This window comes from Neophocaena asiaeorientalis, unplaced genomic scaffold (genome assembly GCF_003031525.2).
Source record: "Neophocaena asiaeorientalis asiaeorientalis breed wild unplaced genomic scaffold, Neophocaena_asiaeorientalis_V1.1 scaffold642, whole genome shotgun sequence".
NCBI lineage: Eukaryota > Metazoa > Chordata > Mammalia > Artiodactyla > Phocoenidae > Neophocaena > Neophocaena asiaeorientalis.
This window is the reverse complement of record NW_020173769.1, coordinates 42,281-70,015: the sequence shown is the minus strand read 5'-3', so window position 1 is coordinate 70,015 and position 27,735 is coordinate 42,281. Positions and strand designations below refer to the sequence as shown.

At 40.9% G+C, this 27,735-nt stretch overlaps 1 long non-coding RNA gene across 1 annotated transcript in view; it reads right to left on the bottom strand.

Moving 5' to 3' along the window:
• Nucleotides 1–25,490: 25,490 nt before the first annotated feature.
• Nucleotides 25,491–27,735, bottom strand: part of LOC112403831 (uncharacterized) — a 2,728-nt gene continuing 483 nt past the window's right edge. Inside the window, exons 2-3 of the long non-coding RNA XR_003003991.1 lie at nucleotides 26,228–26,366; nucleotides 25,491–25,829 (exon numbers count right to left, since the gene is read on the bottom strand). This is a non-coding gene — a long non-coding RNA (uncharacterized LOC112403831). The remainder of the gene's footprint in view (nucleotides 25,830–26,227; nucleotides 26,367–27,735) is intronic.

Here is a 27,735-nt window from a genome sequence, read left to right as displayed (position 1 = left end):
TAACTCCACCTTTACAGACTTTCCAGTGGATTTTCAGGGATTTGGTGCAACACGTCAGAACTCCTCCCTGACCCATTAGAACTCTGGGAAGGTGTTCCCCACTTCATCCTCAGAAGATGCGAAATGTAACTGAGGACACAGGAATTATTTGCAAATGGCATCCTGAAAACTCTAAAGTCGGGATACTCCCTGCAAATTCAAGAGAGCTGGCAACCCAAGCGGAGCTGAATAAAGGTTGCCTTGGAGTCAGCCTGGGTCCTCACAGTTAAAGGACAAACCTCACGCCAACACGACTGCACATCAAATACAATTCTCAGGGACCATTACAGTCGCTGAAGTCCACTGGGATTCCTTTATCCTTGGGATGTCTTCCTTACAAAGCAAACCACACTCGCTGAACTGAACAACCACTAAAAGGTGACTGTGCTCTGGACAATTAGAGCCTCTGCTTTGCTCTCCTGTAAATTACTCTTTAAACCAGGGCCAACCAGTTGCACCCAGAGCACCGTTCTGGAAGGTCCTCACTGACCTCCTAATAGCTACATCCAGTGGCCTGTATTCAGTTATTGTGCTTCTTGACCTCTCTGGGGCAGACAATACCCACCTCCCTGGCCTTTCTCCTCCACTGGCTACAGCAGCCTTATGTTAGATTCTTCCTCCTTTCTCTCTGACTGCTAGAGGACTTGTTCTAGAATGTGGACATGCTCAAGTTTCCCTGTTTAAATCTTTCTTTGACTTCCAGTTCCTACCGGCTAAAAACTCAATGGCATGTCATGCAAAAGCCTTCAAAGATGGCTTCAAACATCCTTACTTTTCCAGCCTCGTTTCTTGAAACTTTCTAATATCTATCTATTCTTCCCTCACCCCCTGACACACACACATTCTTATAATTATCTCAGCACTGCATGCTTTTCCAGGTTTCTGTGTCTTTGCTCATTTCCTCTCCTTTTCTCTTTTTCTTTCTTCTTCACCCAATGAGACCCAACTCATCTCTCAAAATCCTTCCTGGCCCACTAGACTGGAAACTGCATGCAGGCAAGACCACTCCTGTCTTGCCCTTCACTGGGACCTAGCACAGAGCATGGCACAGCACAAGCATGCAGTATGTGTTTGCTGCAATGAGTTAAGTTGATGTCCCCGATTATTTAGTCACACTGTCCTTCACATTCTCACTGGATTCTCACCATATCTTAAGCATCACAATTTTTATTTTGTGCCTCAATTATCTGGATGGGAATCACACCTACCAAAACTGAGTTTTTCCAGGTCAGAGACCTTATCTTAGCCACATGCTTGGCACATAGTAGGCACGCAAGAACTGTTTGCTGAATGAAGGAGGAGAATGTGAGAAGTGGCCAGGTGAGCGTCAAGAGGTGGGTTTCCGTCGAACACCTGTGCCCTTCCCCCTTCCTGGGGGGGGGAGGGCGGGTGCGGAATTCCATAACTTTACCATCTCCAGCCAGGGTTTTTTTTAAACTCCTGCCTCCTGGATGCCTGCTGTGACCCCAGAGTCACAAAGCAGGCAAGGACTGATTTGGCACTTTACCCATAGCCCAACTCACAGCCTCCCTCAGGGATAAAGAAGCCTGTTCTAACCTAATCAAAGAGCTGCTTCATAAGGCTTCATTTGCGTGGATTCTCTGCATTCTCCTGCCTACTCCCTTAGACACCCACCAGGGAAAAACAGCAACCTCCCAAGCCTGCAAAATAAACCCACCGGGATTACAGCCATTCCCCATAATTGAGCACACCGCCTCTCAAAATGCCCATACATTTTGCATTAAACACAGTGTATCAAATTAAAAATGAAACTCAAGTTGTGTGCTTAATGGTTTTCCCAGACCTGAGGTTGAGACCAGACCACTGGTCCATCTCTTCATGAATGTCAGCTGGTTTTGCTGCTTTTTCCACAGACACTGTTTAGCTATTATGGGGCACATGAGGCACTTTTATTCATTCTTAAACCTAATGTCCAACTAACTGAGAAAGGGGATTCATTAAATAATTTAAGCTAGATCTAAACTAAAGGGCAGTTTTCTCAGTCGTATTTGCAAAGAAGTTCAATTTGACTGAAAGAAGTAATCATGTAAGCCATGTTGGTTTGGGATTACCTCTAATGGGGGTAATTTTGAATCAGCTCCATTTATATCTTCTTTCAATAAGTAGCATAGGGAAATCTTGCCTGTGACATCTGTACAACATTTCCTCCTAGACAATGTGTTTAAACTTAATTCTTTGAAAAATTATGTTTAAAAGTTTTGGTCACAATCATATATCGAGCTTTTACTGAGGACCTGTTAGACAAGACGATGAGTCATATTCATTTCCAAGATGCTAAAAAAAAAATCCCCGGGTACCTTCCGGAAAATCAGTTGGTTGTAGACACCATTCGTGTCAGTTTATTCTTAAAAGAGCTGGGAATAGAACTCAGAATATTTGGCTTGTACTCCAGTGCCTTCCTACCTCACCTGCTTAATACTGTGCCAGGGAGACCTACAGTCCAGAGTCATAGGGGAAGCAGTGTAGGGGATTCCGGCTAATTCACCAGGTATTTGCAGAATGTGTTCTTGTGCTAGGGAATGCAGTAGGAGCAGACTGATCTGTTCCTGAAAGCTGGCTTCTCTAAACTGGCGTGCAGTTAATGTCAATAGGAAACAAGTCAAGGTTACAGAAATCCTGCAAGTCTTTCTCTCAAGTCCAGGGCTTGATCCAGTCCACCGGGGCCTCTAGAACAACTTCTACCTGGGCCATTCTACTATTCCTTTTTCCAAACAGTGGATCCAAAGAGGAGTGCATAAAAGCAATCCTTTCAGTGGGCTTCCTCAGAAGGCCAAGTCCCAAGTTCACTCTCACAGCCACCAGCCAAACTCTCAACTCCCTGAGCCAGAGGAGCTCTTCTTACAGGCAGTCCTCTTTCCAGGTGCGATTTTGTAAACAGACTTTCTGGGCCTTGAATTTGGTCTTTTACTCTCTTCAATCACTGTGATAATAATAATTATTATAATAGTTATATTATCATTCACATCAAAACACTTATTTCCAGTTGCCCGCTTCGAAATGAGCTTAGTACACTCCCCCCTCTCTTCATGGTAAATCAGACTGGGGAAACAGCATAGGCCAGAGGCCTTCAAGCAATCAGGTCCCCTCTTCATGATGTTCCATGCTGCTCCCATGCTGGTTTCCAGCTGCTCTTCCTCAAAGGAGTTGCTGGCAGTGTGTTGCCAGCTGTTCCTAGTTGGGATCTCCCATCAGCAGCAGTCCCTTCCACCTTTCCTGTCCCCTACCTCAGTTTGTCACCTGGGAAATTTCCAGCTGCTCTGGTCAGTGGCCTCTCTTGCCTCTGGGAGCAGGTCTGTAACTTTCCAGTAGCTTGAAAACTTCATTTATAGTCTCAACACCACCTTTAGAGAATGGCTCCTCAGAGGGTTCACTTGGAGTCTTCTAGAAGTAGCTACAAAGCTGAACAGCCCTTGAACAAACATTAAGAGAAAAAAAAAGACCATAATGACATTTATAAAGAGGTATATGGCTACACAGCATTTCTACATGCATTATTTATTTTCATTTTCACAAAACTCATAGGAAGTAGATACTGTTATTTTATGCATGAAGATTGTGGCAAAAGGCCCCCGATTCTTCTTGTGTTCCTCTGCCCTCACTTTCATTTTTGTAAGGCATAAGAAAACCTAAATACTCTGCTGTTGTCAGTTCTGTGCCCATCTATGATTCCCCATTGTCTGTAGAATAAAATCCTAATTCCTTAACCTAGGGCACAAGGCCACGATTAAAGCCTATGCACTATGATTAACGACTTCTTTTCCCATTTTGTCTCTTGTGTGCATGCTGTGATCCAGCCGAAATGAATTACTGAGTGCCTCACACTCACCCATCTATGAGAGATACCTTGTTGCTATAAGAAAAGCACTAGATTTAGATACAGATTTTTTTCAGATTCCCAAGTCTACCATTAGCCAGCTATTTGAATTTGAGAAAGGAACTGAGCCTCAGTTTTTTCTGTTGTTGTTGTTTGTTTGGCCATGCTGCGCTGCTTGTGGGATCGTAGTTCCCCAACCAGGGATTGAACCTGGGCCCCAGCAGCGAAAGCGCCAAGTCCTAACCACTGGACTGCCAGGGAATTCCCATGAGCCTGTCTTTAAAAATCACTGTATCCACTTGAAATACATTTATTGGTGAGCAAACAGACATGGTCCTTTCTATTCTAGAGCCCACCCTGTGGCAGGAATGGGAGGTGGGAACTCAACTTTGGTGCAGTTAAGTAGGGGGGCAGTCAAAAAGGAGGTGCAGAAGAGGGAACTGAAAGACATTTGGAGTGACTCGAGGATGGATGTGTAGGATGGAAGAGTGTCCCAAGATGAAGCTGAGGAAGGAAGCAGAGGCTAGCTCGTGAAGGCTCTTTAAGCTTTGTTCAGGAATCCTTTTGTCTAAGAAACATGAAGAACATTCACAGGGTTATAATCAAGGGAAGAATGTGACCAAATATGCATTTCACAGTGATCCGTGTGGATGCAATGTGGAGAATGGACTGAAAGAGGATTCGAGGGGTGGGTAGAGAGAAGACTGGAAGCAGCAAGATCAACTGGTGGAAGGTGGGTGCGATGGTGCCTGAGAGATGGTGATAGCCTGGAGCAAGGCAGTGGCAGCTAGAGTCCAGAAAAGTGGGGGGATTCCAGAGATGTTCAGAGGGTGGAATGAACAGGTGTTGATGAGGCTGAGGGGCAGAGGGGGAGGAGTCAAGGATTCTGAGCAGGAGCCAGGCACAGGGAATAGAATGGACAGTGATGCCATTTACATGCAGGAAATGAGGGAGCTGGATGGGCGGAGGGAGAACGAAGTGTTGAGTTCAGCTTGAAAATTTTGTGTTTTATGTGCTTATGGAACAGACAATACCACCCAATAGAGTTCTTCAAGAGTTAGATGAAATGACATATACAAAGTTCCTGGTACCCAGTGGATACCCACTGTTATGGACTGCATGTTTGGGTCCTCCCCAAATTCATATGTTAAAACCCTAATTCCCAAAATGATGGCATTTGGAGGTGGGGCCTTTGGGAGGTGATTAGGTTTAGATTAGGTCATGAGAGTGTTGCTCGTGTGATGGGATCAGTGTCCTTATATGATGAAGAAGAGATACCGGAGTTTTCTGTCTCTGCTCGCTTGCACTGAGGAAATGCTCTGTGAGCACACAGTGAGAAGGTGGCCGTCTACAAGCCAGGAGTCTCACCAAGATCAGAATCTGCTAGCACCTAGATCCTGGACTTCCCAGCCTCCAGAACTGTGAAAAATGTCTGTTGTTTAAACTACCCAGTCTGTGATATTTTGCTACAGCAGCCTGAATAGGCTTAGACACCAACTGAAGTGTGGTTTTCTTTTCTATTTGTTAAACCATTCCCTTTGCCTGGAACGCCCTCTCCCTCATTTCCGTAAGTTCAGATCCAAGCCGTATTGTAAAGCCCATCTTAAAAACTCACCTTCTCCCAGAAGCCTTCTCTGATTTTCCCAGGTAGAGACTTTCTGTGCATATGTTTTTACCTTATATTGTAGTTATGTATACCAATATCATACTGCTCCTAGAGCTAGAGACATTTCATTAACAATAGGACCCTTGCCTGATTGACCCCGACACTCAAATAAGCACCTGATAATAAATAATTATTTACCTATTAATAAGCAACAAAATTATTATAATTTATGTAATTTATATATCATACTCTGTATAATATAGTAAAATTACAATAGTAACAGTATTAATATAATAATTCAGGGAGCCAATGCATTCATTACTGAATGAATATGCATATTTTCATCCTTGTCCTTATCTTGGCCCATTTCTCTCCTGAAAGAAGCAAAGAGAGACAGGCAAAAGAGCATAGGTTTCTGTATTAAACTGACTTGAGAAAATAGTTTTTTCAATTCCTGTGTGATTATAATAAGTCACTTAATATCTCTGAATCTGTTTTTATATCTGTAAAGTGATAATAAAAATACCTGGCTCTTGAAGTAATCATGAAAATAGACAAAATATAGGAAGTAACGTGCCCGGCACAGTACCTGGCACTTGATCAATAAGTTCAGGCTCCTTCCCATTCCCAGTGTTGGCATTCACTAAAGATCAAGGAGGAATGGAGAACCAGAAACAACAATAAGACAATCTTTATATATATGTCAAGTTTTTCAGATATCATAGCCATTTGGCATTCTCATTTATAATATAAATTTCCAGTATGCCTGTTGTTATTAAGGCTGTAGTGTTTTACTCCCTGTTTTCACTTCCCATTACATTGTATGCCTTGCTTCCTCTTACTCTGCCCTCTCTGCAAATCTGTATATTATAGTACAAACAGTAAACAAGAGCTTTGCTTTGATCAGAGTCGGACAGAAATCATTGGTAAAAAGCTGAACTGCCCATTATTTAAAGAACTTCCTGAGAATAGGAGATAGTGAAGTAGAAAACAGTACAAATATTCACTGAATACAACCACGGAACTCAGAATGCCACTGTGCCTGATCAGGGCTTAAAAGAAACAGCAAAGTGTTTAAAATCAGAGGTTTCAAGATGCAAAAGTTCAGAGATGAAGAGTAATTTTTGAAAATGTTTGCATTTGCAGATAAAAGGGTTCAGCTTCCTGTCATTAACATCCAATTTGGCTTTATATTTTTCAGGACCAATCACACGATTAAAAGCATATCTGCTAACAGATGATAGCACAAAAGCATTTGTTTATATTATACCATATTAAGAGGTGTTAAAAAAAAGCTCAAAATAAAAACAAGAATTATGACCATGAAAGAAAAGCAGACGCATCATTTATGAGTTTTTCCTCTGTGTGCTCTGAAAAGGCAGGATAATTTATTTTCCATGTAAAACAACCTTGAGATTGAAAAGAAAGTTACTTCTAGCATTTTCTGAATCTTCTCTGGGTAATCAATCAAGATGTAAAATTTGGAACTAGGCAGCTCCCTCCCCAGTAGACCAACCTTTGTCTATATCTGCTCTTGTCAAAACAGATCTAATACTAAACCACAAGGCAAGTTCATAGGCACTCTTCCAGAGAGTGGAGTTACACTGTGAGCAGAGTGGAGTTCTTTTTTTTTTTTTGGCTGCGTTGGGTCTTTGTTGCTGCGCGTGGCTTTCTGTAGTTCCGGCGAGCAGGGGCTACTCTTCATTGCGGTGCATGGGCTTCCCATTGCTGTGGCTTCACTTGTTGCAGAGCACGGGCTCTAGGTGTGTGGGCTGCAGTAGTTGTGGTGTGCAGGCTCAGTAGTTGTGGTTCGCGGGCTCTAGAGCACCAGCTCAGTAGTTGCGGCACACGGGCTTAGTTACTCCGCGGCATGGGGGATCTTCCTGGGCTCAAACCCATGTCCCCTGCACTGGCAGGTGGATTCTTAATCACTGTGCCACTAGGGAAGTCCCCAGAGTGGAGTTCTGTGCACTGAAGTTTGATCCTCAACTCTGCCCTTACTGTGTAAAATGGAGAGAATACAATCTCTTCTCTACTTGTATGGATTACACAGACTAATACATGGCCCAGAGTTCTCACACAAATGGCAGCTTTTACAGATTGAGAGAGTACAACTTTAAAATTGCTGAAACAATCAGGCAACCCTACCTGAAGAGAAAAGCCCTAGAATCTGTCTTTACCCCTGGGTCACCCTGTTCCAGGTTCACTCCTTACTCTGTCTGCTCCCCTTTGAGGTCCCAGCATGCCTTGGGGCTGAGCCCACATGGGTCATGATTCTGCAAAATGTTTTCTGAAGAAGGTCCAGAGTTTCCATGCTGTTACTTTCTTCTAAGGCAACATTAGAACAATATTTTAATGAAATACTGCTCATTAGCTTTCTTTTCTAGTTGGTGTTTTCCTTTGGGATTTTTATGGCCTTAGATAGCAGGGTCTATGTCCATTTCACTCACCATGCACTCATCATTGCTAGGTAATAAAGACAATAATTTAACAACTCCTGCTCGTTCTTAGGTTCTTTAAGATTCATTTTCAGGAATGTGGAAGGAAGGGTATCTGAGGTTCTATTGGCAATCATTTTTTATAGCCTCAGTGGGTGGCAAAGGTGGCTAGAGAGCTGCTGGGAATAGGGGAGCTTCTGTCACTCACTGTGGCCATCTTCCCTTCAGTGGATCAGCTGACCTTCAGCCCTACCCAAGCCACAACTCCCAGTAGCAGAAGGTTCACTGGGGCTCAGGCTTGTAAGCATATGCGGGCAAAGGGAGAGTGAGATGAGCAGGTGAGCACCTCTACTTTGGATATTGTCATCTGGGGGAGGCCAACATGAACCCAGGGGGCTCTTGGACAGTCCATCCTGTTGCCAATTCAATTTTGAATCTAAAGACACATGCTGTCATTTTACAGACATCTTTAAGCCCGGCCAGGAAGGAATCACAGGTTTGGAAAGGAGCATCAGGGGATTCATGGCCTGATCATCACCTTCCACATCTCTTCCTAGACAATTAAGTATCTACCTACCCTACGGTCAGAGACTGAGAGAGCAGACGTTTTCACAGGAACCCAGCAGCATCAAAGTCCTTTATTCAATAACTGTTTATTGAGCACCTACTATGAGCTCAGGAAATAACCAAAAAATGTTACTCTTACTATCTGTCTAGAATTTTTCAAGAAGGAACCTCAGCTACTTGTTCTAGGTTAGCATAATAGTATTTCTAAACTAGAGAGAGCCTAGAATTAGAATTTAAACCCTTTTTTAGGCGTGAGGAAAAACAGACCAGGATCCTAAGTGACCTTCCCAATGTTAAAAAAATAGACATGACAGAGGTGAGTCCAAGTTCAGGTTTCCTGGATCACCGTCCAGTGCTCTTGCCTGCTACATCAACCTTCTTGCAGAGTAGCATGAACATAATTGAGTTCTCAGAGAGATACACTGAAGCATCCAAACATTATTTTTCAATTAATCAATAAGCGTTTATGGCGTGCCCACTTAGGAATGCATTGTGACTTTCATGGGGGTCCCAAGCACTTCTGTCTTTGTGGGCCTACTCCTTCATAAAAAATTATTTAAAAATTATATTTAACAACTGTGTTGGTATAAATATGAATATATTAGTATTAAAACATTTTCTTTGACCCAAAAGTTCATTTTTTTCTTCTGATTTCAATGAAATCAAAATATTTTCAAGGGCCCTAAACGTCTTGTGGGCCCATAAGTCAGTCCTGCATGTGACAGATTCAAGGCATGGAAGGCAATCATGGAAAGGACACTGAAAAACTGTGAAGATATTCTCACCCTTAGCCAACACACAAAATAGTTGAGGAGGGAGGGCAGAGAATGCACTTTGTTCTCTGAGTAGTGAATCCTCTTTAGACACAGTAAAGATGAGCATTTACTAAAATAAAAACTGTGTTAGTCACAGATCATTTCCTACAACCATGTCTCTCCACTAAAGAAACCCAGACACAAGCATTTTGGTTGAGTCAAGCCAGTCAATTTTCCCGCCCTCTTTTGCCCAACCATTTCTAACAACAGTCAACCATTCCAGGGATGGAGATAATGAGCCCATCTTCATCGGGGTAATATCTTTTCTCACTCCATCATTAGCTGGATGATTGGTGTCATCTTTCTTAATAAAAAGCCATTGCTAGAAGCTATCTCCACTAAATACTCTTGACATCACTTCCTTTAATAGAGCTTAAAAGTTATAAAATGTTTCAGCAGCAAGGCGTGACAGAGCATTTATTGCTCTGGGCCACTCACTCAGCTCTCTCTGCGGGTGTGAGACAAGACACTGAAGGCCAGTCCATTCCCTGCTTCCCCCAGAGCTGAGTGTGGATGCTGAATACTGCCTCATCGGGAAAATGGTTTTGTTACCAATGTTGGTTTTAAAAATAACAACTAGATGGAAAAGCATCAGCACAGATGATTACCATGAAAGTAAACTGACAGCGCTAAGTCTCCGGCTCTCCATCCTCTGATTACTCTGTAACGTCGTTGTCTCTCTGTACCAGTGGACAACTAACTTACTGGAGTGAGGCCTTCTTAAGCAGGCCAAAAATCTGTGTTGGACACCAACACCACGTATCCCTACTTTTCAGTAGAGAAAGAACTGGATGATCACACAAATTGGAGAGCAACTAAACAGAAACCAAAAAACGAACTGTGCGGTATTACACACTCACACAAATAAGCTTTTAACAGAAGTAAGAGCTACAGATAAAAGTTGATTACTACTAGAATGGCAATGGAAAGCCATGACCCTCCCAAAGCGACACGCACTCTGTACTGATAAAGATGTATTCTTTCTCAAAATTGACGAGAATTCTAATCATCTATAGGGTATATGCTCAATAAAAAGTTTTTAAAATCAAGACATTTTAGTAGAATATCTATTATGCCTAGTCAGGTTTCTTAATGTGTCAATTTATAAATATCAAATTTCAATAAGCCTTAATAATTTGTTTTATAGAATGCTAGACAGTGGTCATTAGTTATAAGTAAAAATGAAAATATAAATTTATGCATCATTCACATGTACGATCTGAAGGAAACATTTGTAATTTTGAACTGGTTTTCAACTCACCCTTAAGAACTTAGAGTAGCATTGCTCTGCTGAGACATATTTACACACAGTAGGTGCTGAAGAAAACGTAAAAGCTTGATCCTAGTTATTCCCACTATTCCCCCCAAGCCCCTTCTCTTTGTAGGATGATAAATCACTACCTCTCTAAGACACAGTGGCTTTGATAGGATGTAGACTCAAAGAGCCAGGAGATGGAGTCCACGTTCCTTGCACTTGAAAAATGTCTCCCAGAAACACCCACAACTCTTTAGTAGGTCAGATAAAATTAATTTTTAAAAAATAAATTCAAAAACTGAGTGTTTGAAGGCTTTGAGAAATCAACCCAAATTATGGAAATGCTGAGTATAATGTGAGTGGGTAATTAGGTGGCAGCTCATGTCCTGACAGATAATTCCAGAGAAAAAGCCAAACAAAGCCTGCCATATGTTCAGCTCTCTGTGTAAATCACTACAGCCAGAGAGAGCTTTACAGAATATTCTATAGCATATGTCTAGTCAGTATGTTTGTTCCATCTTACTTACTGCCAAGTTCCAAATGCTTAAAATAATTAACCTTTCCCACCTCTTTGGAAAGCTTTGCAATACATTCCAAAGGGAATACTTTGCCGTCATCCTTTGAGGCAGTCAGTACCCCACCAAAATTTACCAATGAAGTAGGTTTATTCCCCTCTGGAATTCAATTCTGGCATGGATATTAAGAAACCTCTCTTCTCCAGAATACTACTCAGGTGGTCATACAAACAAATGCCAAACACTGGTTTTTCAACCACCAAGAAATACATATAAGAAATAATATTAATGAAACAAGCATTTTACTGTGTTAAGTTGTTATGTGTAAGAATATATTTTTATTACTTATTTTATTGAACATTGATTAAGTACCTTCCACTTAAGCTAGGTGCTTCAGATACGAATATAAATAAGACCTGTTACTCGCTCAAAAGAATTTAGACGCTGATGGTGGAAACATATCTGAAAAAAACCATTACTCTAATAAAAGGAAGATATGGGGGTGTAATGGATTCATACTGTGTCAGATAAGTTTTGCTGGATACATGTTTCTCAGAATTCCCTTCACTCTAAAGCTCCAGGTTAGCATGGACCATGAAAGCTGTTTTACGGGAAATTTGGAAGACAGAAAAATGAAATAGCCTTATTCTTATTACACTCTGAGGTTTGGAGCAGATGTGGCTGCTTATTGCTGGCTTACCTGGTCGGGGAAGGGGGACAGGCAGCAGCTGGGCTCACAGCAACTCCAACTCCTGCTACATCCTCCTTCAGCATCTCTGACTCCTGGCTCAGTACACATCAAGTATCATGACAAAGTGCAGTGGCTTCTCCTGCAGCGGACACCTACAGCATCAAAGTTGGAGGCCTCGAGATGGCAAAAGACCAACAACACAGGTTCCAATTCACCCTCATAGGTCCCATTCAGGTTCCAATTTGTCCTTCTTCCCCATTTCCCTTTCCAACTGCCTGCCCTGAAGGCACACATGACAACCACCCATAGGCTGTTTTACCAGTCAACTGGCTTCCACAATTGTTTAAAGTCAAATTCCTATAAAAAGTCATATCCTAATGGTTCTGCCAAGGTTATCAAGAAATGAGCCTTGGGCTTCCCTGGTGGGGCAGTGGTTGAGAGTCCGCCTGCCGATGCAGGGGACACGGGTTCGTGCCCCGGTCCGGGAAGATCCCACATGCCGCGGAGCGGCTGGGCCCGTGAGCCACGGCCGCTGAGCCTGCGTGTCCAGAGCCTGTGCTCCGCGACGGGAGAGGCCACAACAGTGAGAGGCCCGCGTACCGCAAAAATAAAACTGTCCTTCTTCACACAGAGTTAAATCACACTGACTGAGTACCAGTTAGGAACTCTCAAGGTGGAAAAAAAGAAAAAATATGAAGAAACCTAACTCTATGGGAAAAGAATCTAAAAATTTAGAGTGGATATATGTATATGTATAACTGATTCACTTTGCTGTACACCCGAAAACTAACACAACATTGTAAGTAACCATACTCCAATTAAAAATAAATAAATAAATAACAAAACCTAACTCTAACTGGTTAGAGAGTTTGGAAGGGCTTTAAGACTGGTATGACCCGGAGAATCAACCATGCCACCACCAAAATTCAGTGATTCTTTTTTGTCTCTCTGCTCTACCTTCCATGAAAATTAACACAAGTACAGCAACAACAATAGACAGATAACATGTTAAGCATTTACTTTGCACCATTTAAACCAGGAACTGTTTAAAGTGCTTTAAATGTGTTTACTAAGTTTCATCCAGAGGCACAATAAAAGCAATTAGAACTGCACAATCCCTTGACCACAGGCAGCAGGAAATAAAAGCATTTTCCCTGCCACTGCCAGGCAGTAGTCACCCCAACACCATTGCTGTGGCAATGGCAATGAGATTATACTCACTGACTAATCAAATCTCATTCTGAATCTGGGAATGGTGTCGATGCCATCTGACCAAAAAATGTGGCATTTCATTAGAAGTACAGAGGAATGACTGGGAAGTCAACTCAATATCCATTACACTCTGCTTTACTTTTAGTCTAGGATCCAGGTCCTAGATCTGTGTTCTTCCCTTGTGTGTTCTGTTCGTACTTGCTGTCACCTTCACGGAAGTGGCTGTTTAGTATCAATGCATCAATGTGGCTATTTTGTACCATGTATCAATACTAAGGGAACAGAAGACAAAGTCTTATTTTCCTATTTCTAAAACTTCCTATTCTTCCATTGTATTCTAAACACAAGTTTCATGTCCCAGTAAGATTGTAAACTCATTGAAGATACGGACCTTTTCATATTATTCTGTATTCCCTAAAGCCAATATATAGTAAGCATTAATATAAATGTTATTAATATAAATGCTTTCTAACCTGAATTGTAAACTTGGAGTCTGAAACATATCTACGTAATGCTATAATGTTACGTAGAGACATTTATCCATTTAATTCTGTCCCTTTTCTGCCTCACGTATTTTGAAGCTCTATTATTTGGCGTATACACATTTATGACTATGTTTTCCTGATGAACTGATCCTTTTATCATTTGGAAATGTCCTTTTTTATCTATTTTTTCTGATATGAATATAGCCACTCCAGTCTTCTTATGCTTTCTATTTGCATGGTGTATCTGTTATCCAGTCTTTTACTCTGAACCTATCCACGTCTGTTTTTTTTATATATTTATTTATTATATTATTTTCTTCTTTCCCCCCCTTTTTTTTTTGGCTGCATTGGGTCTTAGTTGCCGCACACAGGATAATCATTGAGGCATGCTGGATCTTTTGATCCGGCGCACAGACTCTTCTGGTCTCTTCTTTGTGGCGCTTGGGCTTCTCTCTTGTCGTGGCGTGCGGATTTTCTCTTTCTAGTTGTGGTGCACGGGCTCCAGGGTGAGTGGGCTCTGCAGTTTGCAGCACGCGGGGTCTCTCGTTGAGGCGTGAGAGCTCAATAGTTGTGGCACGCGCAGGCTTAGTTGCCCCGTGGCATGTGGGATCTTAGTTCCCCGACGAGGGATCGAACCCATGTCCCCTGTATTGGAAGGATTCTTTACCACTGGCCCACCAGGGAAGTCCCTCCATGTCTATTTTTAAAGTTTAACTCTTATAGACAGCATTTTTAAATCCATAATTTTAAAGTATGGTCTTGCTTCTTAAAATCCATATTGATAACCTTTGCCTTGGAACTGAACTGTTTAATTCATTAATATGTAACATAGTTATTCATATGTTTTGATTTAGGCTTACCATTTTCATGATATGTTTCTTGTTTGCCCCCTCTGTTTGTTTTGTTTTGGTTTTGGTTTGTTTGTTTTTTGTTCTGCTCTCTCTCTCTCTCTCCTGACTTCTTTGGAATTATCTTAACATGTTTTCGAATTCCATTTTAGCTTTATTTATTGGCACTTTAGCTGTACTCTTTTGCATTGCTTGTTAATGTTTGCTCCAGTGATTAAGATATCCATCTCTAAGTTTTCATTCTAGTTAGAGTTATTATTATACCACTTTACATAAAATATAAGAATCTTGCAATTCTCGTAGTTCTACTTATTCAACTACAGTAGTCTCCCTGCCCACCCCTTCCACTCCCCCATTATCCACAGTTTCGCTTTCCATGGTTTCCATTACCCAAGGTCAATCACGGTCCAAAAACATTAAATGGAAAATTCCAGAAATACAGGCATACCTCATTTTATTGTGCTTTGCTTTATTGCGTTTCGCAGATATTGCATTTTTTACAAAATGAAGTCTGTGGCAACCCTACATTGAGCAAGTCTACTGGCACCATTTTTCCAATAGCATTTGCTCATTTCATGTCACTGTGTCACATTTTGGTAATCCTTGCAATATTTCAAACTTGTTCATTATTATTACATTTGTTATGGTGATCTGTGATCAGTGATCTTTGATGTTACTATTGCAAAATGATTATGACTTGCTTAAGTCTCAGATGATGGTTAGCATTTTTTAGCAAAAAAAGTATTTCTTAATTAAGATGTGTACTTTTTCAAGACATAATGCTATTGCACACTTAACAGACTATAGTATAGTGTAAACATAACTTTTGTATGTACTGGGAAACCAAAAAATTCATGTGACTCACTTTATTGTGATTATCGTGGTGGTCTGGAACCAAACCCACAATTCTCTGAGGTATGCCTGTAAACAATTCATACGTTTTCAATTGCACACCATTCTGAGTAGCAAGAGCTATCCTGCTCCATCCCACCTGGGACATGAATCGTCTTTTTGTCTAGAATATCCATGCTGTATATGCTACCTACCTGCCCATTAGTCACTTAGTAGCTCTCTCAGCTATCAGATCTGCTGTCGTGGTATTGCCCTGCTTGTATTCAAGTAACCCTTATTTTACTTAATAATGGCCTCCAAGAACAAGAGTAGTGATGCTGGCAATTCACATATGCCAAATAGAAGCCGTAAAGTGCTTCCTTTAAGTGAAAAGGTGAAGAGCCTAATGCTATGTCATAATGCTTGTGTCATTCACCTCACTTCATCTCATCATGTAGGCACAGTATCATCTCACATCTCCCAAGAAGAAAGGTGAGTACGGTACAATAAGATATTCTGAGAGAGAGAAAGACCACATTCACATAATTTTTATTACAGTATATTGTTCTATTTTATTATTAGTTGTTAATCCCTTAGTGTCTAATTTATAAATTAAACTTTATCATAGGTATGTCTGTATAGGAAAATAAACACAGTATGTATAGGGTTAGGTACAATCTTCAGTTTCAGGCATCCACTGGAGATCTTAGAACATATTCCCCCAACCCTTTTCCTTTATTCTATACCCTATTCCTTTATTCTATAGTTGTCATGTGAATTTCATCTACATATATATATATATATACATATATATATATATGTATATATATATATATATCATAAGCTCTACAGTAAACATTATAGGTTTTGTTTTAAACAGTTCTGTTTTAAGGAAATTAAGAGGTAAATTAGTCTTTTATATTTACCAATATATTTACTACCTTAAGCATGCCTCACTCCTTCCTGAAGATTCAAGTTCCCTCCAGTTTCAAGTTTCTCTCCAGTATCATTTCCTTTTATCTCAGGGAGAACTTCCTTCATCATTTCTTTAGTGCAGGACTGCTGATGATGAATTCTCTTAGCTTTCTTTTATCCCAAAATATCTTTAATGTATATTCATTCTAGAAGAATATTTTTGCTGGATGTAAAATTCAGGGTTGACAGGTTTTTTCTTTATTTTTTAAGCATGGCAAGGATGTTGTTCTGCTATCTTCTGACCTTTGTAGTCTGCAGTGTTCCCTTGTATATAATATATCAGTTTTCCCTGGCTGCCTCGTTTAATATGTGTCTAATCATGATTTTCTTATATATCCTGCTTGGGGATCATTGAGTTTCTTAGACCTGTAAATTTATGTTTTTTTAACCAATTCTGAGAAGTTTTTGGCTATTATTTCTTCAAACATTTTTTTCTGCCTTATTTTTTCTCTCCTCTCCTTCTGAGACTCCAATTATACATATATTAGACCCTTTGCTATTAATTCACATTTCTGAGGCTCTGTTCATTCTTTCAATCTTTTTTCTCTCTCTTCATCTATCTTCAAGTTCATTGATCCTTCTCCATTGTGTCTATTCTGCTCTTAAATCCATCCAGTATATGTTTTATTTTGTTTTAGCTATCATAATATTCAATTCTAGAATTTTCGTTTGATTTTTAAAAATATTTTATTTTTCTTTGCTGAGCTTTCCTATCTCATTTATTACAAGTATATTTTCCATTACCTTATAGTGCATAGCTATAATAGCTCCTTGTCTGAGAATTCCAACATCTAGGCCATCTTCCATTGATTGCCTTTTTACTTGAGACTGGATCACACTTTATATGTCAAATAATTTTAGATGGTATTCTGAACATTGTAAATGTTATGTTATGGAGGTTTCGGGTTCTTTTGTTAAACTTATTCTTGCTATTTCTGATGTCATTTTGAATGGAATTATTTCTTTAATTCCATTTTCAGATTTTTCAATGAGAGTATATGAAAATACATGGGTATTTTTGTGTTAATTTCATATCCTGCAAACTTCCTAAGCTTTCTTATTAGCTCCAGTAGTTGTTTTATAGATTTTTTAGAAGCTTCTGTATACATGATCATTTGTCTGTAAAAAAAGACAGTTTTACTTCTTTTCCAATTTGTTTACCTTTAATTCCTTTTTCTTATTGCACTGACTACAACCTCCAGTATGATCTTGAATGAAAGTGGTGAAGGTGGACATCCTTGCCTTGTTCCTGCTCTGAAGGGAAAGCATTCAGTCTTTCACTATTAAGTATTGTTTATAGATATTTTTGTAGATTCCCTTTATCAGATTGAGAATGTTAATAACTCCTTAAGTTCAGGCATCAGGTAAGAGCCAGGTCAAAACACAAAACAAAGTGGGATCTGTAAGGAATCTAGAATATCATCTCTGGTAGAAGCTGTCAGAGACAGCGACCAATAACCCTATGTGGTAAAATGAGGTATTGCTCACTTCTTTCCCTTCTATATCTGAGTAGGAAAGAGCTGTCACAAAGCCCCCACCCTGAAAGCCCCCTTCTGGGCCAGTCTCCAGTGCTGCTAGTGCTGGTGGCATCATCTGATGACTCCAGGAAGTAGATGAATGAGATGCATGAAGGAAGGAATCAACAGAGAAGAGGGCTGGCTTATCAAGGGGGATAAGTTTTCAGGACTAGTAAATGGAATTCCTGTGGAATACAGGCTTGAGTTTGACAATAACACCATCCACTCAGATGTCACCACAGTCACTGCTTGGCTAATGCAATGTGTCCTTAACTGATTTTTTATATCCTTCTCCATCCCTTTACTAAGAAGAGCCAAAGAATCTTACTGTTCTATGAAATCTCCCTCTGGAATCAGGCAGAATTTTGGAAAAATGGCCTGACACTAGGGGAATTCGAGGAGTCTAATATCATGGGGCATTTGGAATAGTATGCTGGCACCTGAGGTTTTTTAACTCCCTGAGTTGTGGTTTAAACAACCCAATTCATAGTTAGACATCACACTAGAAATTAGTAATACATTGGATAGAAAAAGCCTTACTACTATTAGGTTGCAACTTGATTTCAAAAAGTGATCCCAGATCCCATCCCAGGCTTTTTGAAAAAAAGATTCTTTTCTACGTGGTTTATATTAGTAATACAATTATGATAAAATTATTTCCTAAAGACTTAGGGTCTGGCTCATCTATGAAAAAAACGAGACCCTTTTCCAATTTGGTATCAAGTTATAGCCTTCTAAAGTAATTTCTTCTCAAATGTAAATCACCCTTGACAACAGGTTTCTGGATCCAGAGATGGAAACTATATGATCAGGTTTCCTTAATTGTCCCAGATTATATGTGAGTTGAGAGAGTTTAGAAAGATTAAATGATACACAACTTCATAAATTACAGACATGGAGGAGCCCTCTGTCTCCCAAATTTCAGTATTACTGGATCTTGGTTGTTCACAGGTCTACATCAGAGAGGAAGAGAGTATTAGAAAGAACATGGATTTTGGAGTTAGGGATTCCACCTCCATCACTTATGAACTATCGATAGCTTTGGGGCAAGTTGCTCTATCTTTATGAATCTCACTTTTCTCATCAGGATTCTAGTGACAATTTAAAAAGATGATGTTTGTAAAGCATCTGGCACACAGCAGGGCTTCTCTTTGTCATCCTCTCCATCAGGAGCTCTGTCATCTTTTAAATGTCACTCATATGGTAGCATCTGATGGTTCCAATGGAGAATAATTAGACTCTGATCAGGAGGTCCATGCTTGGACACAAATCAGTGAAATGGTGCTTTGGGGACTCTTGGGTAACCTCTGTCCGCTGGACACTTGTCTTTGACCTTTGTTTTCTTCTACAATTTGAAACTACTGTAAGTCACATTTTTGATGCCCTTCTCCTCTTCCTACCGCTCTCTCCTCCTATTCCACTGTCTGTCCCCAGTGCATCCATATGGTATGCTTTAAAAAATATTAGATTTAGTCCCCACAATCTACCAATTTACTTGATGGTTTTAAATTCTTTTTTTAAAGCTATGCTTTAACAAGAGACAAGTCTAGAAAATTTAATTCAGTACATCTTCCAAAGCACATTCAAAATTACTTTAAATGTCTTGCCTATAATCTTTTAGGAACAAAGCAGGGTATAAATAAATAAAAAATAAGTACATATGGCTCTAAATAGGTCAAGAAAGTCATACAGAAGGATCATCACTGTTCTAAAGACATCTATTGGGACTCATCTATTGGATTAGTGTGCCCCAGATTAAAACTTACTGGAGCTATTGGTGGGGTGCAAAATACTTCTACCACTAAACCACTGAGTCATAGGACCCAAGAGCTTGGAGAAATCTTGAGATCACTTAGTTCAATATCCTACCCAAACCTACTATTATATCCTTTATAGATAAGTAATAACAGTGATAATAATGTCAAACACTTATGTGGAGTTTAATATGTGTTTTCTAATATTAATTTATTTAATCTTCATAGTAACCTTGTGAGGTAAGTAGTAGTATAGTCCTATTTTACATATGAGGAAAACTAAAGACAGAGCGAGGCACAGATGACCATCCAACCTCTGCTTGAACTTTTTTTTTTTTTTGCGGTACACGGGCCTCTCACTGTTGTGGCCTCTCCTGCTGAGGAGCACAGGCTCTGGACACGCAGGCTCAGTGGCCATGGCTCACGGGCCTAGCCGCTCCACAGCACATGGGATCTTCCCGGACCAGGGCACGAACCCATGTCCTCTGCATCGGCAGGCGGACTCTCAACCACTGCTCCACCAGGGAAGCCCTCTGCTTGAACTTTTACTGTCTGACAGTTCCATTATGGAAGGGCTGTACTTGCAGAAATTTAAAGTTCTCCTTATAAAAGTTAATCTCGAAGATCTTCTTTGCTAACAACTCCAACTCATTTTCATTCAATCTGAGCTATTTCTTCTTCCTCCCAGATGATAAGAATTCCCAACCCAAACTCAGCACACACTTTTAGTCTATTGCCCTCTCTACATGACAGCAGTGTTTTCCAGAAAGCATCCCTTGGCATCACTCTAAAGGTTATTGCCTGAATTACAAATTTACCTTTGTCCTTTGCTTCATGGAAGGCCCCAGTTACCACACTGCTTCTTCCTAAGGTCCTAGAGCTCTAGGCAGGCAATAATTCAGGTCTCTTTAACAAGCAGGCAGTGGTTCTGCTGTCCAGGGACAGCAGTCAATAAACATGCTATGCCTCCAACCTCCCCAGCCTCCACTAACCTCTGAAACTAACTACCTTGCTAACTGCAGAGGCTGTACAGCCATGCTAATGAGCTGCTGGACGATGGCATTTTTTTGCTCTCAGAGCAAAAGCCACAGTGCGCCAGCAGGGATGGGAGCCTCCTCGGGTCAGCTCTCCTCTGAGACTCAGCTCCAGAAATTCTCAGAATACCACTTAGCAGGGATATGGACTTGGACGCGAAATCCCCTGGTGCTGAACACGTCCGTTAATTAGCATTCAGAGAAATAAAGAAAAATGAAGATTTAAAGGTCACTGCATTAGCATTTCACCCCATTTCTCAATAGCTATTTGTGTACACTAATTTTCCACTCATTTCTCCTATTAATCACTGTCTCTATGGAGAACTTGGCCAAACACATTAGCAGATATGCTTCCTGGTGGCCATATTCTTCTCTGTAAATAATAATAAAAGAAATCACTGTTTATTTGCTCAACTTTAACATTTTTATGTGAAAGAGAGTTATGTAGGTGGTTAAACATTTCAGCTCCCACTGAAAAGAATGCAGACAGAATTTCTTGTTTCTCAGCAAACCAGGATCAGTGTCAGTGTCAGGCTTTTTTTTTTAAAAAAACACCAAAATCTGGCCAGTTAACGAATTCTCTCTCTAGAAGAATCTCTTTTTACAAAAGACCCAGTAGTGATAGACTCTTTTCCTGTGTGAGCTGAGGAGAAGTCATCAAAACGTTCCAGTTGCAAAGAACACAATATGTTATTTAGATTTTAAGTTTGTCAGAGTCCCTGAGAAAGTTCTGGCAGCAGGTTGGAATTCAGTAGCTTCTGGTTACCATACCTGCACTACCCCCCACCATCTGCAATAACCTGAAAGCTCTTACCTCGAAAGAGTTCCTTTCCTGTGAACATTTAGCACTGTTTTGGTTCTACCCTCACTGCCCTGCTCTCCTAGAACCAAAGGGCCAATGTCCCTGGATGGATGGGAGGAGGACAAGTTCCCTAGCGGAACTTGTTCCCCCAATTCCCAATTCCCAAGAGCTCAGAGAAGAGAGAGCAACCACACGTTGCTTTCAGGAGGTCTTCAAATGCACTGCTTCTTCAACTCCTGCCCTTCATGGAAAACATTTTACTCCTTATTATGGAAAAACATCGTCAGAGAAAATCTTCCCCAGGTGCTTTCTTTGCAGGGATATCTCTCAGAGTCTGAGGAGTTAGGAAATAGGAAACTGCTCCTCAATCATTATGACCAGTGACAGCAGCCTTGAGCTGTGACAGCCAGCAAAGTGTTTTACTTTTTCCTGCATATTCACACTGTATTTCTTCAGTATTACACACTCACGTACATCAAGTACAGAATGTTCCTAAAGCTGCTGGGAAGAGGAGCTAATGTCCTGACAATTCATCTCTGAAATTTTTTTTTTTTTCCAGCAAGCAGCCAAAAGTCATATCAAACTAGCAGCTGTAAAGGTCACATGGGAAATCTGTCACCATCTTTGAATAACTTTTTTTTTTTTTTGCGTTACGCGGGCCTCTCACTGTTGTGGCCTCTCCCATTGCAGAGCACAGGCTCCGGACGCGCAGGCTCAGCGGCCATGGCTTATGGGCCCAGCCGCTCCGCGGCATGTGGGATCTTCCTGGACCAGGGTACGAACCCGTGTCCCCTGCAGACTCTCAACCACTGCGCCACCAGGGAAGCCCTGAATAACTTCGTACGTGCAAGTGGAGAATACATTGGAACAAGGGAAAGGAATTGATGCTTCTTCGTAGATGTCAAGCTGAAAGGCATGATGAGTCCTTCCTGTGCATGGTGACAGTACCTCCTCCTTCCCTGCCTCTCCACTCATCTGTTGGCATCACCCATTTAATGCCAATGTTTATAATAATAAGAGCAGGTCATAAGAGCATTATTGATGCATTGGCTTTCATAGAGCAGAGTGATACCCAATGAACTCTGTTATTATAAATATAATAAGCAAGAAACTTGGAAGAAAAAAGACAGGGGCATTTAAGGTCACCAGAATGTAGTCAACCCAACAGCAGAATAAAGTGGAAGTGGCTGTGCCTCAGTTTCCTGGTCAAAAAGACAAGCTTACAGTAAGAAGTGTATCCAGGAAGGCTGGCACTTAACTGAACCATACCTACAAATACATAGGATTAACAGAGAGTCTGAGCACAAGAATTATGATGGACAATGTGATGCTTCTGATCCTTGGTTGGCACTCTAAGCTTTACGTGGCAGAAGAATCCATCATCAGATGCAAGCATTGGGTTCTCTGAGTCCTTATGTGACCTTACCTTCCCCATCCCAACCCACCTCTGGGTAGAGCTGGGGTCATAGAAATAGTGATGCTTCACGTGTCACAGGCTGTTCTCTACTCCCCTGCAGAGAGCTTCCAAGTACCACCGGGAGTCCCCAGGAATGTCTGTTCTGTGCCCATGAACAAGCTCCCTTCTGCTGGGTCTGCACTTGCTCTGCTTAGAGCTGGACTCCACGGAGTCTGCTGCCACCACTCACTGCACCACCACCAGCACCCCGACCTTCCACGATGCCTGTGTGTTGGGTGGTTTATGACAAATTGAACTGGACAACTTCCCTCCCACTTCAGTAACATTTGCTAAAGCCACACTTTCTGACATCTGAATAGTTATAGTTTTAATATAACAGTTCTAGTTCTTACCAACAATTCCCTCTCTGCTTAGGTTCTGAGGGTATCAGAATCCAGCAACACACAATACCGTGTCCTTGGAGTCACTGCACTCCCCAATTGGTCATGTTACTGGCTCACGTCAGCATGCCTGGCTCCCTCTTCCCTTTGGATAAGTTCTCTCCAAAGAGGCTCCCTAGCTCACATGCACAGAGCTTCTGCCTTGTCATCCTGCACGAAGTCAGTCATTCCCAGACAAATCAGAGCACTGGCAGTGGGCAGATATGAGGCTGGATCAGGCTCCCTCTTATATTCATATAGGAAAGTGCTACCATATGCTCAAAGAGGATGTTGCATGAGGCTCCGGGGCAGGGACCCAACACACAACATAGGACCATCTCTCTCATATTTATTTGCTTTCTCTGACCTGTCACATCTTTGGCCATCAGAGAAGTGCTGATGGAAGCAATATATTTCTAATTCCAGAAAGGTCGTGCACAGTTTTGAATTGAAAATTTAAAAGCTTCCTTAACACTCCTAAAGGCAAGGATCAAACCAGGGTTTGGTCAATGGAATGCTGGGGAACAATTTCCACCTTTCCTGTGAGGTATTTCAAGTCCTTCTATTACCGCTCAGGCCCAACTGCTCACAGGAACCACTCAGGAAACATTTGCTTCTCAAACGGAGTTCTATTTTATTGCCCCATGGAAGAGAGAAAGGGATAGGGAGACAGGTAGGAAGTATTCTTGTTTCCTTTATCCCAGCTCAAGTCCTGAATCAAATCCACCATTCTCATATCTACTAAACAAAAGAGAAACATTTCCACTGGAGCAGGTCTTTACATCCTCCTTAACACTGGAAGGGTGAATGCACAGAACAGCTCCAGGCCTCTCAGCGGATTGAATCCAGCCCGTCTGATCATCTAGGATAATCTTACTCAGTTAAAGTTAACTGACTGTGGACTTTAATCACAGCTACAAAGTACCTTCACAACACCACCTAGATCAGTGCTTGACTGAGTAACTGGGGACTGTAGCCAAGCCAAGTTCACACATAAAACTGACCGCGACACTAGCAATAAGACAACACATCAAATCCACTAGTCTTAATTTCCTCAACCCATTCACTGTACTCTTTACTTCAGTTCCTCAGACTTAACAGCTATACAGTAATGATGGAACACATCATTATTGGCAACTGTTCAAATTTTAACAGTTGTAAAATGTACCACTGTAAATATGAAATGCCTACCCCTCGCTTCAGCTGAGCATGTTCTCCATGTCCATCATGTCCCAACCCTGGGCCCTAGTCCCCCAAATACACATTCAGCCTGGATCACTCTCCACCTGGCCACTGGTGCTCTGGTAGCACAGGCATCCTCTCTCTGACACTTCCTCCCGACAGCTGACTTTTCAATCCCCGCTGCTGCAAATACTCTCTCTCTCTCTCTCTCATTGAATGAGGTCAATGATTGATGCCACAATAAATTCATTTTCTCTACCCTGAGCCAGACTCTCACTGCTGTTTGGGGTTTTACTTGTCTCCAACTGATTCCCTCTGTCTTTCCTCCAATACATTAAATCTTTCCCACTCTCTTCGAGCCTCCAGGCTTCCCTTCTCTGCAAGTGACCTGGTGTCCTACTGAAGCTGCATAACGTGAACTTTTTCCCTCTCTCTTCCACGTCTAAGTGTCTGTTTCTCCTGCCGCCCTCTGCTCCTTTGCTCCCATTACAGAGATGGTTCTTCCTTCTCCTCCCTGAGGTCGACTCCTCTACCTCTACTTGTATTTAGCCATCCTAAGCCTCCTGCCTCTTCTTGAACCTTATCTCGTATTTATCAGTCCTCTCCCTGTAGCCTTCAAGTTCTTCCTCTCTTCATTGCTTTTCTCCCCATCATTAAAAGCATGTGCAGCATTCTTGTGTTTCAAAACAAGACATAAGAGAACAAAATTCCTCTCTAGATCCCCACTCCTTCCTGAACATATATCCTCTTCCTGTCCCTCCCAATGTTCTCAAAGAACCCATTCTGTCTACTTTTATTCTACCCCCAGCTCCTACCTCCTTACCAAAGAAATCATTGTTTTGAAGATCATTAATTTACCAGTCGCCAAATCCGATAGCTTTTTAACAGCATTTGATTGTTAAACAAACCTCCTCCACGTTCCAAGGCCTGGGAATTTCTTGGTTCTCCTCTGCCTTTCTTGGCCACTCCTTGTCTGTCTCCTCACCAGTGATTCTCCTTCATTGCACATTCACAGCTCACATGCACCTACATCTTTCAAACTGGGTTTTCTCACCCCGAGACTTCACCATGATGCAGTAGGAGGATGTGAAGACATAGGATAACCAGGGTGCATGGAACTGGAGAAAATACATGGAGAATGCAAAACTGGCTATGATGTTTAATATGAAACCATAAATCTTTCAAGAAACAGCCACACCTTCCAGATCCCAGACGTGTGCCATTCGCTGTCCTCTGCCACCGGGGTGCTTTAATGGAAACACTTTAGAATCACTGGACACATTATCTCATTTGACCATTATGGTAAACATATTATCAGAGTGATAGAGTTATTAACTGGTTTTGCAGGCAAGAAAACTTAGGGTAGGGTAAGTTTTGATTAACTTGTGGTTTCAGTTATCTAGGGCTGTATAACAAACCACTTCAAACTTAGTGGTATGAAACAACCAATTTATTATTTCAAACAGTTACGTGCGTGGATGGGGGCTCAGCTGGACAGCTCTTTTTTTGGTCTCTCTTGGGATTTCTCATGAAGCTGCATCAGATGTGGGCTGGAACGTCTTAGATGGCTCGCTTGCATGTCTGGCACCTGGCTGGGGACAGTTAAAAGGCTGGGCTCAGCTGGGATGCTGAAATAGCTGGGTCTCTCTCTCTCCCCATGTAGTCTCAGGGCTACTCTCTCTATGGGTTCTCCAGAAGGGTAACTGGATTTCTTATATGGTGGCTCAGAGCACCCCAGAGAACAAAAGCCTTCTTAAGGTTTAAGTCCAGAACTGGCACAGTATGCCTTCCACCATATTCCATTGGTTAGAGCAGTCACGGACCCAGGCCATGCTCAAGGGGAAGGGAAGTGAGGCTCACTGGGGACCACCAGTGTAATCAGCCACTGCATTTGTCTAGCCGATGATGCTGGGACTGGGACCTGTTCTTTAACTCTAAGTTTAGTGAACCTTGTTTTCGTTCTACTGTCCTTCCTTGTTGTTATTCTTACCCCTAGTTGAAGTTCTGTCCTCTGCCTCTTTCTCTCCACTCTTCTTTGGTAACCTCATTCCATTTCAGGAACTCAGCAGTTCACTCCATGGGAATGGGTGTCATGCCTTCTCTGTTTGACTTCTCTCATTTCCAATTGTCTGTGGATTAAGACGTCCGGCCGCAGACTGAACCCACCTGAGATAGGTGCCATGCTCTTCCCTTCTGTACTTGCTGATTCCCATGTTCCCTATTTTGGATCCTGGAATCAGCTTCTCCTAATCACCCAAGATTGAAGTCACTGAATACCTTTGATACCGCCTTCTCCCACAGCCCACACATAATCAAGGTGGCAAAAGCTCGCTATCTGACCTCCTCCTCACCTTTTAATCCATGCCTTTCTTGTTATTCCCACTCCATTCCCAAGCCTTATAAACCCTTGCCTAGACTGTTTTCAAATTATAATTTTAAACACGAGTGGTTTAAAACTAGAGGAGAAAATCATAATCCCTAAACCCCAATACCCTCACACAATTACAATCTTAATTTGGTTTATTTTTTAATGTATTTTTAAAAGAATTATTATTATATTATACATATCATTGACTGCTTTCTTCACTCATAATATTTTTCAATTTTGCTACATACTGTTCATAATGATAACATTTTGATGACTATACAACTTTCCATCATATGCATTCCTAATTTACATAAAAATTTCTCTATTACTGGACCTTTTTCTCAGCATTACTTTTTAAAATTTAATTTAATTTTTATTTTATATTGGAGTATAGTTGATTTGCAATGTTGTGTTAGTTTCAGGTGTACAGCAAAGTGATTCAGTTATACATATATCCATTCTTTTTCAGATTCTTTTCCCATATAGGTTATTACAGAATATTAAGTAGAGTTCCCTGTGCTATACCGTAGATCCTTGTTGATTATCTATTTTATATATAGTATGTGTAATTACCTTGTTATTTATTTTGTTGCTATTATAAGTTACTTGGTGATGAAAGAACAACTTCATTTATGTAGCTTTTTGATGTTTGAGGTTATTTCCTAAATATCCAAAATTGGTATTGCTAGAATTAATTATATTAATACTCTTATAGCTCTTGATACATATTGTCAATTATTTTTCAATTCAGTTATACTGTTTTATATAAAGTTTTGTACATAATATATGAATACATAACTTTCCTATGCCCTTAATTTGAACTAAATATTATCATCAAAGCTTTGCTAATTTAATTAGCAAAGTGATATCATTATTTCAGTTTGCATTTCCTTGAATAATAGCAAGACCAGCTTTTTGGTTGCACTTCCTTACCAATTATTATTTTTTCTTTTAGGAATTGTAAGCCTATGTCTTTTGTCTATTATTCTTTGATATCTTGCTATATTCCTTATCAAGTTTATGGTACTTTACATAATAATAATCCTAAAATTTTGTTACATTTGCTATAAACATTTTTTCCTTTTTTGGGGGGTACCCCATCTATGGTCTACTTTTTCTTCAATCATCTA